Below are 6,204 nucleotides of genomic sequence, written 5' to 3' on the forward strand. Positions count from 1 at the left end.
TTCCCCGGTGGACTGCAGGGCAGTAGAGCTCACTCCTTCATTGCTCCTCTTTCCTCCTCCAACTTCCAGCCACCAGCCTGGAAGCAAGACCCCCCTTCTCTGGGGCTCCCTCCAGGCTACACAGCAGCACCTCTCAGCACTCCATCTTCCCTGCTGGCCAGGCTAGTGCCATGGCTATGGCTGGGCTGCCACATTGCCAGGCCCCTCTGTCTGGGATTGGTCAGACTCACATAAATATGCAGATCAGCCCCTCCTCACTTCCGCCTGCTGGCTTCTAAAAGCTTCTCCAAGTGTCTAGAGCAGGGGAAGGTACCAGAGGACTGACCCGTAGAGCCCTCCAGCCTGACATGAAGTAACTCTCTTACTAAAATCCAGGCTTCTACCAAGCCTCTACCTACTCTGACCAACTATGTACACCCTGGCTTGGAAGATACTGCATTGCTTATAGTGACTTGCTAGGGTCTGCAATGCACAAAATAGTCACAAAGTGCCTTTGTCTAGAGTTTTCCTTGACTCTCAGCCTGCTTTTTGAGAAGTTGCATGAAGTTCTGCTTGAATGCACATTCCTAATAAATGACAAAATGATTTTTTTTTTACAATTAAAGGGGATCATTCAGTAAATTGTGATCTCTAAGAGGTAATACATTTTTTTCCCTTTTTTTAATCCACAGTGGTGCACAAAACCAAAAGATCAATTAAGTGAACAAAAAAGTGCATGTGAAAAACACACACAGAAAAAGTGCACTTAAGGGTGTGTCGCTGGTCCACCTTCTCAAAAAGTAGGACTTTTCCCTGACCCCTGGGGTGCAAGGCTCCTGACAGGGGCAAAGTACAATGGTGGGTCACCTAGCCAAAAGGCCTAGCTGACCTCTCCTCTCATGGTCAGCCAAATCAAACCACCGAGTACCAGGTTAGGGCTCTCCCAAAGAGAGACCCTATCCCTGTTCAGGGGAGGAAGGAACCTAATAGCCACACATCTCCCCCTTATCCCTAGACTTCAGGGGAGGCACAAAGACCCCCACCCTCTATCCAAGTGAAAAGTTCAGACAAAAGGGTAAATGACACACACGTGCAGAGAAAAATAAATTACCGTATTTTTCACTCCATAAGACGCACCTGACCATTGGACGCACCTGACCATAAGACGCACCTAACCATAAGACGCACCTAGGTTTTAGAGGCAGAAAACAGGAAAAAAAATATTCTGAACTAATGGACTGCAGACATAGTACAGGAGATGACCAGAGACTGTGGACAGTACAGGAGATGACTGCTGACCTTTGGGGAGGAGGGGGAGCGGGTACCTGAATTTGACAGGTACCCGCTCTTACTTCCGCGGAGTTGTTCTTTGATCTTACCTGTTCCTCTATCCAGCCACGCGCTGTCTTCCCGGGTTCTGTAGTGTGGGCGCTCGGCTTGACAGCCGGGGTGCCCAGTGCGCATGAGCGAGAAGCGCTGCGCTTTGTGATTGGTCTGGCGGCTTCTGGGACCTGTCATGTGTCCCAGGTGCCGCCTTACCATTCACAAAGAGCACCGCTTCTTGTGCATGCGCACTGGGCACCCGGCTGTCAAGCCGAGCGCCCACACTACAGAAGCCGGGAAGACAGCGCGTGGCTGGATAGAGGAACAGGTAAGGTCCCGCTGCAGAGCTGAGTGGCCGGCCCGGTATTCTGACACGGATTCCTCACCTATCAGGAAGGCTCCTCATGACCCCGAACATACCAGCAGAGATACTGTATAGCCAGCTATTCCTATCAAAAGACCAGAATAGCAGCATAGCACCCATTCTGGATATTGATAAGAACAGATACTACACTTGATCTTAGCCAAAAGACAGACAAACAATGACTCATATTGCATGCGTATTGATGCATTTGCAACAGCTATTAGAAGAGAAGTCCATCTTTCATGCCATGTTTCATGTTACACCCATATTTGTAACATGAAATAAGATCACAGTCTACAGCCCCCCACCTCTTATAGAATTGGGGGGGAAGATGGTTCTTCTCTCCACTAGTTCCTGTCATCATCTGAATTTGGCATGACTGTGTGTGTCTCCCCCCGTGCAGCCACATCATTCTTTCTTTGGAATCAAAGAAACTACAAGTCCTATGTACCACCAAAGACAGCGGGACTGTAGTTCTCGATGGAATGCAAGTGTGATGACATGGCCACACTTGTAGACTATTGATACTTCCCCAAGCCCCGTAACTGAAGGTTCTTTTCTCGGTACGGATGTGCAGGTGGGGGAACAGTCTGCAGGAGGGGGAGCATTGCACCTGATCGTGGCTGCAATGCTTTTCAGGCTGAAATGCAAATAAATAATAAATGTACATTTATATACATATACAAATATAGGTGAACTCTCACAAACAACCCATTCAGTTTAAAACAGAAATGAAAGGCAACACATCTGTGTATACATATAATAATCATTATAAGCCTTTTTTGTCCCTTTTTTATATGTGATCACATTCCCTCTGTTCTCAGCTGCATAAGGAAGTCAGAGAGTTGGGGGGGAGAAACAGCAGTACACTGATCTTCCCAGTGAATGGTTGAGAGCAGTGGCGTCCAGAGGCAGGTGCGGGGGGTGCGGTCCGGACGGGGTAACACTGGACCTGCTCCACAAAAAGGTAAAATATAAAGCAAGCCGACGATCCCCACAGGATGGATCCGATCCGAAAAGTCAAAACCCACAATAAAAAAAAATGCTAAAGAGAAAGCCATGTTTTAGAACTGGGAATGATGGACTGCCAAGGAAAAAGCAAAGCCAATAAAAGTAACACTTATTCATAAATTTGGATAGAATGGAAAGGTATATATTAACAAGGATTTCTCAAGGCACTTGGTTGAAAGTATTCCCACAAAGTGAGAGATGAAAGAAAATATCAATGACTTGCCGTCAATAGGTCCATCTTACTCTGCGTGGTCAGCTTAAAGGACTGCTCCTGTTCCAGTAACATTTGCACATACTGTAAATTTAGATCATTTTTAGATTAGATTTGCTTGAATTTTTCTTCTTCATTATTGTAATCTGACATACTACCTGCACTAAAAGTTACAAATCGGTTCCAAATCTTTCCAGCTATACTTGTAAAAGTCTTATAGCAGAACACGTTGTACAAATTTAGTAGAACTACAGAATTCAAAGTCTTTGGGTTTCTAACGTTAGCATAAAAAGGCTGGGGAAAGGTCCACTGTTCTTGGAGCGGGTCCGGTGTCACCCCGTATAGGTTGCATGCCGACGATCCTGCGGGGATCGTCGGCATGCATTCTATACGGGGTGACACCGTTGTAGCGGCAAGATGTGTCTCCCATGTAGATATGTCCCCCCTGAAGCAGCTGTGCATGTCCCGGTTTCAGGCACGATCAATCGATGATAGAACTACTGCTATCATCGATTGATCGTGCCTAAAACCGGGACATGCGCAGTTGCTTCAGGGGGGACATATCTACATAAGAGACACATCTTGCCGCTACACCCGGACCTGCTCCAAGAAAAGGTAAGTTGTAAAGAAAGCTGACGATCCCAGCAGGACGGATTGGATCTGCGGATTGGGCATAAAGGATCGGAGTCTGATCCATTATGCTCAATCCGCAGTTCCGATCCATTCTGCGGGATCATTGGAGGGGGTGTCACCAAGTGTTACCGCACCGGGTGACACCAACCCTAGGGACGCCTCTGGTTGAGAGGGATAGCTAGAGAAGTGACCACGCTGTGCTCTCATGCCTAATGTGGTCAGTTGTAATAGTAAAGCAGAGGGACTGGCAGGAACACCAGGGATTTCACACAAAGGCAGCAATACAAACAGAATATTTTGTCATACAAGTACATGGTAGAACAGGCACAAATCAGGAATATGAAATGTTGGGTTTACATATTCTTTAACCACATGCCACCCAGCCACTGTAGAAATGCGGCGGCAGGGCAGCACGGCTGGGCAAAACCACGTTTTAAAACGTGTGTTTTGAAAACAGGTAGGGAGCGCCCTACCTGTCCCGCCGATCACAGCCGTGGATGTCAGTCGCCGGGTCACAGCCGGTCGTTACCGGCTATGTCCCAGCGATCGGCGGCAATTGCTGACAGAGAGCACAGCTGCAGTAGCTGTGCTTTCTGTCAGTTCCCTGACAGCTCCAGGACACGCTGATCGGGACAGAAGAGTTTCTCTCTCCCGATCAGCGGTGTTCCCTGCAGTACACACCCCCGCCCCCTAGTAAAACACTCCCCTCACACAGTTAACCCTTTCCCTGAATAATAAACTTAACCCCTTCCTCCCCAGTGCCATTAGTACAGTGTCAGTGTTTTTTTTTTGCACTGATCACTGTATTGGTGTCACTGGGAATGTCAGTGACCCCAAGTCAGTACCCCCCAATGTCAGAATGTCCGCCGCAGTCCATAAGTCGCTGATCGCCGCCATTATTAGTATAAAAAAACCTAAAAATCCCAGTATCTTTCCCGCCATTTGTAAACGCTATAACTTTCACGTAAACCAATTTACACGTATTGGGTTTTTTTTTTAGCAAAGACATGTCGCAGAATGCATTTTGGCAGAAATTTATGACTAAATGTGATTTTTAAATTTTTTTTTACTGGACATGTTGTATAGCAAAAAGTCCAAAATATTGTTTTTTTTCCTCAAAATTGTCAGCCTTTTTTTTATAGCACAAAAAATAAAAACCGCACAGGCGATCAAATACCACCGAAATAAAGCTCAATTTGTGGGGAAAAAAGTATGTAAATTTCATTTATGTACCGTATTGCATGACCGCGCAATTGTCTGTTAAACTAGCGCAGTGCTGTATAGCAAAAAAATTACGTAAATTGCAGTATCTATACCAGGGGCGAACTGACAACTCATGGGGCCCCCAGGCAATAGGGGATCATGGGGCCCCTGTGTCCTTGGCCAAACTCAAAAAAGCCTATGAAAAAGTTACCAGGGGCATCTCATGGGGCCCCCTACTGACCCCGGGCCCTTGGGCAGTGCCCGAGTTTCCAAATGGTCAGTCCGCCCCTGATCTATACCATAGTTTGTAGACGCTATAACTTCCACACAAAGCAATCAATATACACTTATTGGGATTTTTTTTACCAAAAACATGGTGCAGAATACATTTTGGCCTAAATTTATAACCAACTTTGAGTTTACTATATATTTTTTATAGCCGAAAGTAAAAAATATTGTTTTTCTTCAAAATTTTTGGCCTTTTTTTGTTTATAGCGTGAAAAATAAAAAGCGCACAGGTGATCAAATACCACCGAAAGAAAGCACTATTTGTGTGAAAAAAAGGACGTAAATTTCGTTTGGGTGCAGCTTTGCATGACTGCGCAATTATCAGTTGAATTAGTGCAGCGCCGAGTAGCAAAAAGAGGCCTGGTCATTAAGGGGGGTAAATCCTCAGGAGGTCAAGTGGTTAATATGGGTGCATTTATTATTTGTCCCAAAAGGTGCAACAAGGCATTAGCAAGCCTGGGCCAATAACTGTTAACCCTATCCACTGCAAATTCAAAATTCAAAAACGCATTGGAAGCACACATCAACGTACATGAAAATGCATGTCAAAGCAAGAAGGAAATGCACATTGACACATGACAATGCACCTACATAAAATGCACCTCTACGCACGGACATAGATTTGAAAAAGGCCCCTTAAGCATTTCAGTTAGTCTGTGTGTGTGAAAGTCTAATGATTAGGCATTAGGGGGCAGTGTTCTTCAAAGCTGACATTCATTTGGAATTATTAAACAAATCAAGTGATCATTCATTACTGGTTTGCAGGAATTCCCAGGCCTGCTGTCTCTTTGGGACTTCAGTCATTAACCCTTCTTGCAGTCGCAGTGCCGAGCAGTGGGGGCTTCCAGCTCTTAGTTTTACCAACGGCTTCATAAAACAAAAGGAACTAGTTTTCCGAACAGATTGTATACATTCTTAACAAGATACAAAATTTTAAATAATAATCAGAGAAAAAAAGAAAGTTTAAATATTAAGGCTGCATTCACACTTGAGCAATTTGTAGCTCAAAGCTCCAAAAAAAAAGCTCAAACTTAAAAAATCAGCTGTTCTCTATGGTGCCTGTTCGCGAGATCAGGTGTTAACAGGCGCCATAGAGAATAATTGAATTTTTAGGTTCAAGGTTTTTTTTTTGGAGCTTCGAGCTTCAAGCTATGAAAGGCTCAAGTGTGAATGCAGCCTAAGGCTGGTCATA

At 45.2% G+C, this 6,204-nt stretch overlaps 1 pseudogene; it reads right to left on the reverse strand.

Annotated features, from left to right (window-relative positions):
* Positions 1-1,695: 1,695 nt before the first annotated feature.
* Positions 1,696-1,846, reverse strand: LOC149452083 (U2 spliceosomal RNA; annotated as a pseudogene).
* Positions 1,847-6,204: the final 4,358 nt, after the last annotated feature.

This window comes from Staurois parvus, unplaced genomic scaffold (assembly GCF_062004578.1).
Source record: "Staurois parvus isolate SC_StPar_1 unplaced genomic scaffold, SC_StPar_1.0 ptg000498l, whole genome shotgun sequence".
NCBI classification, from domain to species: domain Eukaryota; kingdom Metazoa; phylum Chordata; class Amphibia; order Anura; family Ranidae; genus Staurois; species Staurois parvus.